The sequence below is a fragment of the Bombus affinis genome, unplaced genomic scaffold (assembly GCF_024516045.1).
Source record: "Bombus affinis isolate iyBomAffi1 unplaced genomic scaffold, iyBomAffi1.2 ctg00000958.1, whole genome shotgun sequence".
Taxonomy (NCBI): domain Eukaryota; kingdom Metazoa; phylum Arthropoda; class Insecta; order Hymenoptera; family Apidae; genus Bombus; species Bombus affinis.
In genome coordinates this window covers 25,830-35,936 of record NW_026109465.1, presented here as the reverse complement: position 1 = coordinate 35,936, position 10,107 = coordinate 25,830, and the positions used below count along the sequence as shown (strand labels likewise).

Sequence of the window (10,107 nt, the reverse complement as noted above, 5' to 3'; positions counted from 1 at the left end):
TCGTTTCCCCTTTTTTTACGTTTCGTCCATGACTCTCCTTCGATCGGAGAGAGTACGACGGATAAAAAAAACGTACAGGGATAGGAAAATATCTAGTACGCTTACAGCGTGGAAATTTCGATCGTTGCTCGCTCGCTGCGCTCGCTCGTACGATTCTAGCCTAACCTAAAACCGTTCCCGATCGCGTTCGAACCGAGATTCGAACGAGATCGAAGAACGAACGCGAAAGGGATTGGTTTTGGGTTGGTCCATATTTTTTTTCGAGCGAGCGGAGCGAGCGAGCAACGCGTAAGAGCGTATCGCGTCCCGACGTGGTACCGCGAGACTTTGAAATAATCGCAATAACTCCTTAAAGTTCGAAATAACTCCTTAAAGTGCGTTACGAGGTGTGGAAATTTTTATTGAAATCGTTATAGTTCGACGTAATCTAGTCGAACGTAGCGGTTTCCGTTTTGTTTTTTCTTTAAATTTTTTCCACCGGACCTAGCTGACTGGGACGTTGGAACTTTTGAAATTTCTCTCGCCCCGGTACGAAAAGGCCGAACGTTCCTTTCGAAATAATTCCTCAAAAAGCGTTACGAGGTATGCAAATTTTTATAGAAACCGTTATTGTTCGACGTCGTCTAGCCGAACGTAAACGGTTTCTTTTTATTTTTTTAAAAAATTTTTTTCCACCGGACCTAGCTGACTGGGACGTTGGAACTTTGAAATTTCTCTCGTCCCGGTACGAAAAGGCCGAACGTTCCTTTCGAAATAATTTCTCAAAAAGCGTTACGAGGTATGGAAATTTTTATAGAAACCGTTATTGTTCGACGTCGTCTAGCCAAACGTAACGGTTTCTTTTTATTTTTTTAAAAAATTTTTTTCCACCGGACCTAGCTGACTGGGACGTTGGAACTTTGAAATTTCTCTCGTCCAGGTACGAAAAGGCCGAACGTTCCTTTCGAAATAATTCCTCAAAAAGCGTTACGAGGTATGGAAATTTTTATAGAAATCGTTATTGTTCGACGCCGTCTAGCCGAACGTAACGGTTTCTTTTTATTTTTTTTTTAAATTTTTTCCACCGGACCTAGCTGACTGGGACGTTGGCACTTTGAATTGTTTCGCACTGCTCCAAAAGTGCCGAAAGTACCGAAAGTTCCTTTCGCATTAATTCCATAATAAGCGTTATAAGGTACGTATATTCTGGCATAAATCGATATATTCTAATTAAATACATCGGGATTAAGCGTTAATTTTGTTCTTGAAACGTTCTAAAAAGTTTCGAATTGCACATTGGGACATGGAAAAATTTCCGTATCGAACACGTTTTTTCGAGTTATCTCGCTTAAAAGTGTTACAAGGTAGGAATATTTTTGCATAAATGGACGTATCTCGACGTTTTACGTCGGGATTAAGCGTTTATTTGGTCGCTGGAACGTTTTCTAGAAACGGAACTATGCGACGGGACGTTGGGACTTTGAAGAAGTTCGGCCGGTGCGAAAAGACCGAAAAGGTTTTTTCGAGTTATCTCGCTTAAAAGTGTTACAAGGTAGGAATATATTTGCATAAATGGACGTATCTCGACGTTTTACGTCGGGATTAAGCGTTTATTTGGTCGCTGGAACGTTTTCTAGAAACGGAACTATGCGACGGGACGTTGGGACTTTGAAGAAGTTCGGCCGGTGCGAAAGGACCGAAAAGGTTTTTTCGAGTTATCTCGCTTAAAAGTGTTACAAGGTAGGAATATTTTTGCATAAATGGACGTATCTCGACGTTTTACGTCGGGATTAAGCGTTTATTTGGTCGCTGGAACGTTTTCTAGAAACGGAACTATGCGACGGGACGTTGGGACTTTGAAGAAGTTCGGCCGGTGCGAAAAGACCGAAAAGGTTTTTTCGAGTTATCTCGCTTAAAAGTGTTACAAGGTAGGAATATATTTGCATAAATGGACGTATCTCGACGTTTTACGTCGGGATTAAGCGTTTATTTGGTCGCTGGAACGTTTTCTAGAAACGGAACTATGCGACGGGACGTTGGGACTTTGAAGAAGTTCGGCCGGTGCGAAAAGACCGAAAAGGTTTTTTCGAGTTATCTCGCTTAAAAGTGTTACAAGGTAGGAATATTTTTGCATAAATGGACGTATCTCGACGTTTTACGTCGGGATTAAGCGTTTATTTTGGTCGGTGGAACGTTTTCTAGAAACGGAACTATGCGACGGGACGTTGGGACTTTGAAGAAGTTCGGCCGGTGCGAAAAGACCGAAAAGGTTTTTTCGAGTTATCTCGCTTAAAAGTGTTACAAGGTAGGAATATATTTGCATAAATGGACGTATCTCGACGTTTTACGTCGGGATTAAGCGTTTATTTGGTCGCTGGAACGTTTTCTAGAAACGGAACTATGCGACGGGACGTTGGGACTTTGAAGAAGTTCGGCCGGTGCGAAAAGACCGAAAAGGTTTTTTCGAGTTATCTCGCTTAAAAGTGTTACAAGGTAGGAATATTTTTGCATAAATGGACGTATCTCGACGTTTTACGTCGGGATTAAGCGTTTATTTGGTCGCTGGAACGTTTTCTAGAAACGGAACTATGCGACGGGACGTTGGGACTTTGAAGAAGTTCGGCCGGTGCGAAAAGACCGAAAAGGTTTTTTCGAGTTATCTCGCTTAAAAGTGTTACAAGGTAGGAATATATTTGCATAAATGGACGTATCTCGACGTTTTACGTCGGGATTAAGCGTTTATTTGGTCGCTGGAACGTTTTCTAGAAACGGAACTATGCGACGGGACGTTGGGACTTTGAAGAAGTTCGGCCGGTGCGAAAAGACCGAAAAGGTTTTTTCGAGTTATCTCGCTTAAAAGTGTTACAAGGTAGGAATATTTTTGCATAAATGGACGTATCTCGACGTTTTACGTCGGGATTAAGCGTTTATTTGGTCGGTGGAACGTTTTCTAGAAACGGAACTATGCGACGGGACGTTGGGACTTTGAAGAAGTTCGGCCGGTGCGAAAAGACCGAAAAGGTTTTTTCGAGTTATCTCGCTTAAAAGTGTTACAAGGTAGGAATATATTTGCATAAATGGACGTATCTCGACGTTTTACGTCGGGATTAAGCGTTTATTTGGTCGCTGGAACGTTTTCTAGAAACGGAACTATGCGACGGGACGTTGGGACTTTGAAGAAGTTCGGCCGGTGCGAAAAGACCGAAAAGGTTTTTTCGAGTTATCTCGCTTAAAAGTGTTACAAGGTAGGAATATATTTGCATAAATGGACGTATCTCGACGTTTTACGTCGGGATTAAGCGTTTATTTGGTCGCTGGAACGTTTTCTAGAAACGGAACTATGCGACGGGACGTTGGGACTTTGAAGAAGTTCGGCCGGTGCGAAAGGACCGAAAAGGTTTTTTCGAGTTATCTCGCTTAAAAGTGTTACAAGGTAGGAATATTTTTGCATAAATGGACGTATCTCGACGTTTTACGTCGGGATTAAGCGTTTATTTGGTCGCTGGAACGTTTTCTAGAAACGGAACTATGCGACGGGACGTTGGGACTTTGAAGAAGTTCGGCCGGTGCGAAAAGACCGAAAAGGTTTTTTCGAGTTATCTCGCTTAAAAGTGTTACAAGGTAGGAATATTTTTGCATAAATCGACGTATCTCGACGTTTTACGTCGGGATTAAGCGTTTATGTCGTCCCCAAGACCTTCTACAAAGTTTCGATTTTTTCGTTGGGACTTTGAAAAATTTCCGTATCGAACACGTTTTTTCGAGTTATCTCGCTTAAAAGTGTTACAAGGTAGGAATATTTTTGCACAAATGGACGTATCTCGACGTTTTACGTCGGGATTAAGCGTTTATTTGGTCGCTGGAACGTTTTCTAGAAACGGAACTATGCGACGGGACGTTGGGACTTTGAAGAAGTTCGGCCGGTGCGAAAAGTCCGAAATGGTTATTTCGAGTTATTTCGTTAAAAAGCGTTATAAGGTATAATTTTTTTGACAGGGATCGTTATATCTCTATTAAATACAATCGGATTAAACATTTTTGTCGAATTTTTTGAAAAATTAGCTTCCGTCGGACTGATACGACTGGGATATTTTTGCAATTTTTTCGTTAATTAATGTTACAAGGTATATATCTTTTTACATATTTCGTGTTATTTTAACGTGTTTTAATCGATTATAAAGTTATTTTTCGTCCATAGTCGATAAAACTGTATGTTTACTGATGCAATTTTTCGGTGAAAAAAAAAATTAATTTTTTGGTAAAAATGCATTTATAATATGTTAATAATGCTTGTGGTAAAATATTTCGATGGTTGGATATCGCCTTTATATAGTAGTTATTGAACGTGCGAGCGACTAAGTTCCAGCGTCCCTTCCGAACGGTACGTTGCTACGGAGGTTTTGCACCATAAGCGCGCGGCCGCTAGCCCGACCGGCGCCGGCCTTCCGGCCGGCCCCTTGGTATCTATAAGAGAAGCGTCGAGCCGGACGGTTCGGTCGGAACAGCGCTGGGCGCGTGGCTATTCTACGGCCTCGGTTGAGAATTCAGTCACCGCTCCTCGAGTCTTAGTGTATTTTACGCTATTTCTCGACTGTTCCTCCGTTCTCGTACTGGTTTTTTCTCTACACTGCTGCGCCGCGGGTCGAAGTCTAGGACGTAATGACCGTTAACGTGGCAAGCTTCCCCTTAGTCGGGAAGCTGGTGACCTGTGTGCACGTATTTGACAAAAGTTGGATGCGTGTGTGCTTGTACTTACGGAGTAGCCATTCTTGCAGAGACCATCGGTTGTAAGCTATTTGTAGCTGCACGATGGTCCTTTTGGCGTTCTGTAGAGTGCGTTATCTTCTGGTAACGCGTCTCTACAGAGGTGTTGAAGCTTATAAAAGAATATTCTTACGGTATGTCCAGCATGCGTATACGTGCTTTACCGCTAAGTTATATTCTACGAGAGAAGTTGGAGGAGAAAAGTTACAAACAGAAATAATTCTGTGAAGTATGAATCTTTGTATCGATATATGATGGTGAGAGAGGAGGAGAATTAAAGTGGCTGAGTGACGTTGTTACTGAACCATGGAACGTTGCTCTCTAAGTCATATTACATATATATATAAAATGAAAAGTCTCGTCGTACGGTGCTTACGTCCCACCTACGACACAGAGAGAACTTTTAAACGAAAATGCTGGTTTTTGGGAATATATTATAAGATCCCTGGTTGATCCTGCCAGTAGTCATATGCTTGTCTCAAAGATTAAGCCATGCATGTCTCAGTACATGCCGCATTAAGGTGAAACCGCGAATGGCTCATTAAATCAGTTATGGTTTCTTAGATCATACCTACATTTACTTGGATAACTGTGGTAATTCTAGAGCTAATACATGCAAACAGATTCCGACCAGAGATGGTAGGAATGCTTTTATTAGATCAAAACCAATCGGTGGCGGATGGCTCGTCTGTCCGTCCATCGTTTGTTTTGGTGACTCTGAATAACTTTGTGCTGATCGCATGGTCATCTAGCACCGGCGACGCATCTTTCAAATGTCTGCCTTATCAACTGTCGATGGTAGGTTCTGCGCCTACCATGGTTGTAACGGGTAACGGGGAATCAGGGTTCGATTCCGGAGAGGGAGCCTGAGAAACAGCTACCACATCCAAGGAAGGCAGCAGGCGCGCAAATTACCCACTCCCGGCACGGGGAGGTAGTGACGAAAAATAACGATACGGGACTCATCCGAGGCCCCGTAATCGGAATGAGTACACTTTAAATCCTTTAACGAGGACCAATTGGAGGGCAAGTCTGGTGCCAGCAGCCGCGGTAATTCCAGCTCCAATAGCGTATATTAAAGTTGTTGCGGTTAAAAAGCTCGTAGTTGAATCTGTGTGTCACAGTGTCGGTTCACCGCTCGCGGTGTTTAACTGGCATTATGTGGTACGTCCTATCGGTGGGCTTAGCTCCTCGCGGGCGGTCCAACTAATATCCCATCGCGGTGCTCTTCACTGAGTGTCGAGGTGGGCCGATACGTTTACTTTGAACAAATTAGAGTGCTTAAAGCAGGCTACCTTCGCCTGAATACTGTGTGCATGGAATAATGGAATAGGACCTCGGTTCTATTTTGTTGGTTTTCGGAGCCCCGAGGTAATGATTAATAGGGACAGATGGGGGCATTCGTATTGCGACGTTAGAGGTGAAATTCTTGGATCGTCGCAAGACGGACAGAAGCGAAAGCATTTGCCAAAAATGTTTTCATTAATCAAGAACGAAAGTTAGAGGTTCGAAGGCGATCAGATACCGCCCTAGTTCTAACCATAAACGATGCCAGCCAGCGATCCGCCGAAGTTCCTCCGATGACTCGGCGGGCAGCTTCCGGGAAACCAAAGCTTTTGGGTTCCGGGGGAAGTATGGTTGCAAAGCTGAAACTTAAAGGAATTGACGGAAGGGCACCACCAGGAGTGGAGCCTGCGGCTTAATTTGACTCAACACGGGAAACCTCACCAGGCCCGGACACCGGAAGGATTGACAGATTGATAGCTCTTTCTTGATTCGGTGGGTGGTGGTGCATGGCCGTTCTTAGTTGGTGGAGCGATTTGTCTGGTTAATTCCGATAACGAACGAGACTCTAGCCTGCTAAATAGACGTAACTTATGGTATCTCGAAGGCCCCCGGCTTCGGTCGGTGGGTTTTTACTACCAACGTACAAACAAATCTTCTTAGAGGAACAGGCGGCTTCTAGCCGCACGAGATTGAGCAATAACAGGTCTGTGATGCCCTTAGATGTTCTGGGCCGCACGCGCGCTACACTGAAGGAATCAGCGTGTTTTCCCTGGCCGAAAGGCCCGGGTAACCCGCTGAACCTCCTTCGTGCTAGGGATTGGGGCTTGCAATTATTCCCCATGAACGAGGAATTCCCAGTAAGCGCGAGTCATAAGCTCGCGTTGATTACGTCCCTGCCCTTTGTACACACCGCCCGTCGCTACTACCGATTGAATGATTTAGTGAGGTCTTCGGACTGGTGCGCGGCCAATGTGATAAGCATTGCCGATGTTACCGGGAAGATGACCAAACTTGATCATTTAGAGGAAGTAAAAGTCGTAACAAGGTTTCCGTAGGTGAACCTGCGGAAGGATCATTAACGATATAACACAAAAACTTAAAGAATTTGACTTGAACACTTGAAAAATACGAAACTGTATAAGTCGGTAAGGAGCCGTACTCCTCCTATATCGACGAACCAAAGTATATACGACGTATCAACAAGCTATATACTTTAACAAAGAACAGTTAAATTCGCCCGGAGCGTGGCTTACTCCGTTGGCAAAATGATGAAAAGACATAAGGAGGAGACGACCCTCCAGCTACGAAACTATATGAAGAGAAGGTGGCACTCTCTCTCGATCATCGGGATGAAGAGATACATATATATATATATATATATATATATACATACATAAACGAATTCGAGGCGCCTGCGTGAGGTCGTACACAGAAAGACCCGCCGTCTGCGAATATTATGATTTTATAATAAAACTATAAATGGGAACTTGAGCTTTCGAAAATTAAACTTTGACACGAATATCGAACGAAAAATTACGAATGGAAACCACCCGTAAAGAGAAATGAGATCGAGGCGCTTGCGTGAGGCCGTATACAGAAAGACCCGCCGCCACGATCTCGTATTTTTTTTTTTTGCGTCGTGGAGACCGTACAAACGAATAACAAAATCTCTAAAGTGCCTCGTGTCGGAGAGATCATGCTCGCCTATTCTCTTCTATGTTTCGTGGTCTGTGTTGCGTCTGCTCTCCTCCTAGCAACGGGACATCGAAGACTCCTCTTTGGGATCGAACGAAGCGACTAAAACGAGTCGACGAGAGCGAAAGTACGAGTAGCGAGTCGCGCATGTAGAAAGGATACCGACATATCTTCGAAGGTTCTCTTCGAAGATCCATGGATACCTTATGCGCGTCGACCTTTCGTCTCTTTCACCGCTCTCGGTCGTTCTCGAAACGTGCTTCCTACCCATAGGGCGTGTGTTCTTCGTATGTCGTTTTGTTCGAAATAACGAAACCACTTGTAACATACTCGTGGATCGGGTAACCTAGAACGAAAACGCATTGCGTGGATGTTGGCCCGCTATGATAATGATGATGATGACGATGACTATGATGACGATGCGTAGCAACGATTCGTAACTAGTCTAGCCGAAGTTGGTTCAGAGGGGACCGCAGGCTGTCTACCCTCGATGTCGTGAGTCGGACACCCGTGCCGTCGCTAGAGTTTTTTCAAAGCTCGGCTTCTGGATATTGGGAAGAAAGACCGCTCGAGGACGACGGCTGCGCGTGCGTCCCATCGAATTTTTTTTTTTTATACCACCTGAACGACTAAAGTTTCGTCTAGTTCGTCGCATATAACCCGTTCAGAGGGGACCGCAGGCTGTCTATCCTCGTTGTCGTGAGTCGGACACCCGTGCCGTCGCTGAAGTTTTTTCAAAGCTCGGCTTCTGGATATTGGGAAGAAAGACCGCGCGAGGTAGATGGATGCGAGTCCCATCGAATTTTTTTATTTTTTAAAAAAAACAATCACCTGAACGGAGATGTGTTCTCTTTCGTCGATTTTTCACGCTTTGAGTCGTCGCGATCGCCATCCGTTCGGAGGAGATCGCCGACTTCGAAGCCTCGATGTCGTGAGTCGGACACCCGTGCCGTCGCTAGAGTTTTTTCAAAGCTCGGCTTCTGGATATTGGGAGGAAAGACCGCTCGAGGCCGAGGGTCGCGCGAGTCCCATCGAATCTTTACATCACCCGAACGATGGAGGCGCACGCTCTTTTTCTTGAATAATTGGACGAGAGGAATGCATATCGTATTATATATACACACACACACATATATATATATATGGGCTAGCCACCGTGCGTATTTCTTCGCGAGATCGTGTGCTGCACAGAGGATTCAGAATCGGGTGTTATATCCCCGTCGTTTCCTGACGAACGGAGCTTCGATCTCGATGGTTGTTATATATCATAATGTACTTTTCGCCCGGCCGGCGGACGCGCGTATCTTCGCGCGTTCGTCGGATTTCATTTTCGAACGTTTTCGTGTCGTCGATCTTCCGGCGACTTCTGCGCGTCCGATTCCCGTTGGTCGGTCGTGTCGGATCTCGGCTTCGCTCGAACCGAGTATTAAGAGTACATGGAGTACAAGAGTTTTAAAAAATATATGAAAAGATTACCCTGAACGGTGGATCACTTGGCTCGTGGGTCGATGAAGAACGCAGCTAATTGCGCGTCAACGTGTGAACTGCAGGACACATGAACATCGACATTTCGAACGCACATTGCGGTCCACGGATACAATTCCTGGACCACGCCTGGCTGAGGGTTGCTCACGTAAACCTAAGACTGCTTGCGTTGCGTGTCGTTCCTCTCTATCTGTCTCTCTCTGTCCCTTGGTGCCTTCGACAACCCGCCGTCGTTCTTACGATACGTAGAACGTTTCAGAGTCGGAGGAAGCGCACGAAGAAGGATACGAACAAGAGCGGACGCGAGAGAACGTACGCGACGTACGAGCGATTGTTGGACGCTCGTCGGCGTTCGTCGCGGTCGTGTCGAGACCGTGCAATTCGTACGCATGCTCGATATATAAACTATCGTGTTCACGGGAGACACTACGAAACTCTACCTCTGTCTCTCTCTGTCCCTTGGTGCCTTCGACAACCCGCCGTCGTTCTTACGATACGTAGAACGTTTCAGAGTCGGAGGAAGCGCACGAAGAAGGATACGAATAAGAGCGGAGAGAACCGTCACGGACCTGCGTGAGTGCTAGCGGCGTCGTGAGTCGTCCTTTCGTACGACCGCCCGCTTATGCACCGCTTCGTGTCGGTTATCGAATATATTATATATATATATATATATATATATATATACGTAGTGTTGTCCTCGTGACCGATTTTTTTTTCATATCAGCAGATTTGCATACGTTTGCAGGTTTTCGATGAGCACGATGTCCGCGCCCCCGACGTCGTCTTAAATGAATATTATTTTGGCGAGACTGAGAGAAAGCAAATATGGGAACTCGGTCGAGAGAGGAGAGAAGGAGAACAGCCTCAGATAAAAGTAAACTTGGTAACGGTGCGGAA

General features: G+C 45.1%; 2 non-coding genes across 2 annotated transcripts; both read left to right on the top strand.

The window, feature by feature from the left end:
* The first annotated feature begins 5,185 nt into the window (after nucleotides 1-5,185).
* LOC126928443 (small subunit ribosomal RNA) lies at nucleotides 5,186-7,108 on the top strand. The gene has a single exon (XR_007716666.1). It is a non-coding gene; the product is annotated as a small subunit ribosomal RNA (ribosomal RNA).
* Nucleotides 7,109-9,198: 2,090 nt separating this feature from the next.
* LOC126928442 (5.8S ribosomal RNA) lies at nucleotides 9,199-9,353 on the top strand. Its single transcript, XR_007716665.1, has one exon. It is a non-coding gene; the product is annotated as a 5.8S ribosomal RNA (ribosomal RNA).
* Nucleotides 9,354-10,107: the final 754 nt, after the last annotated feature.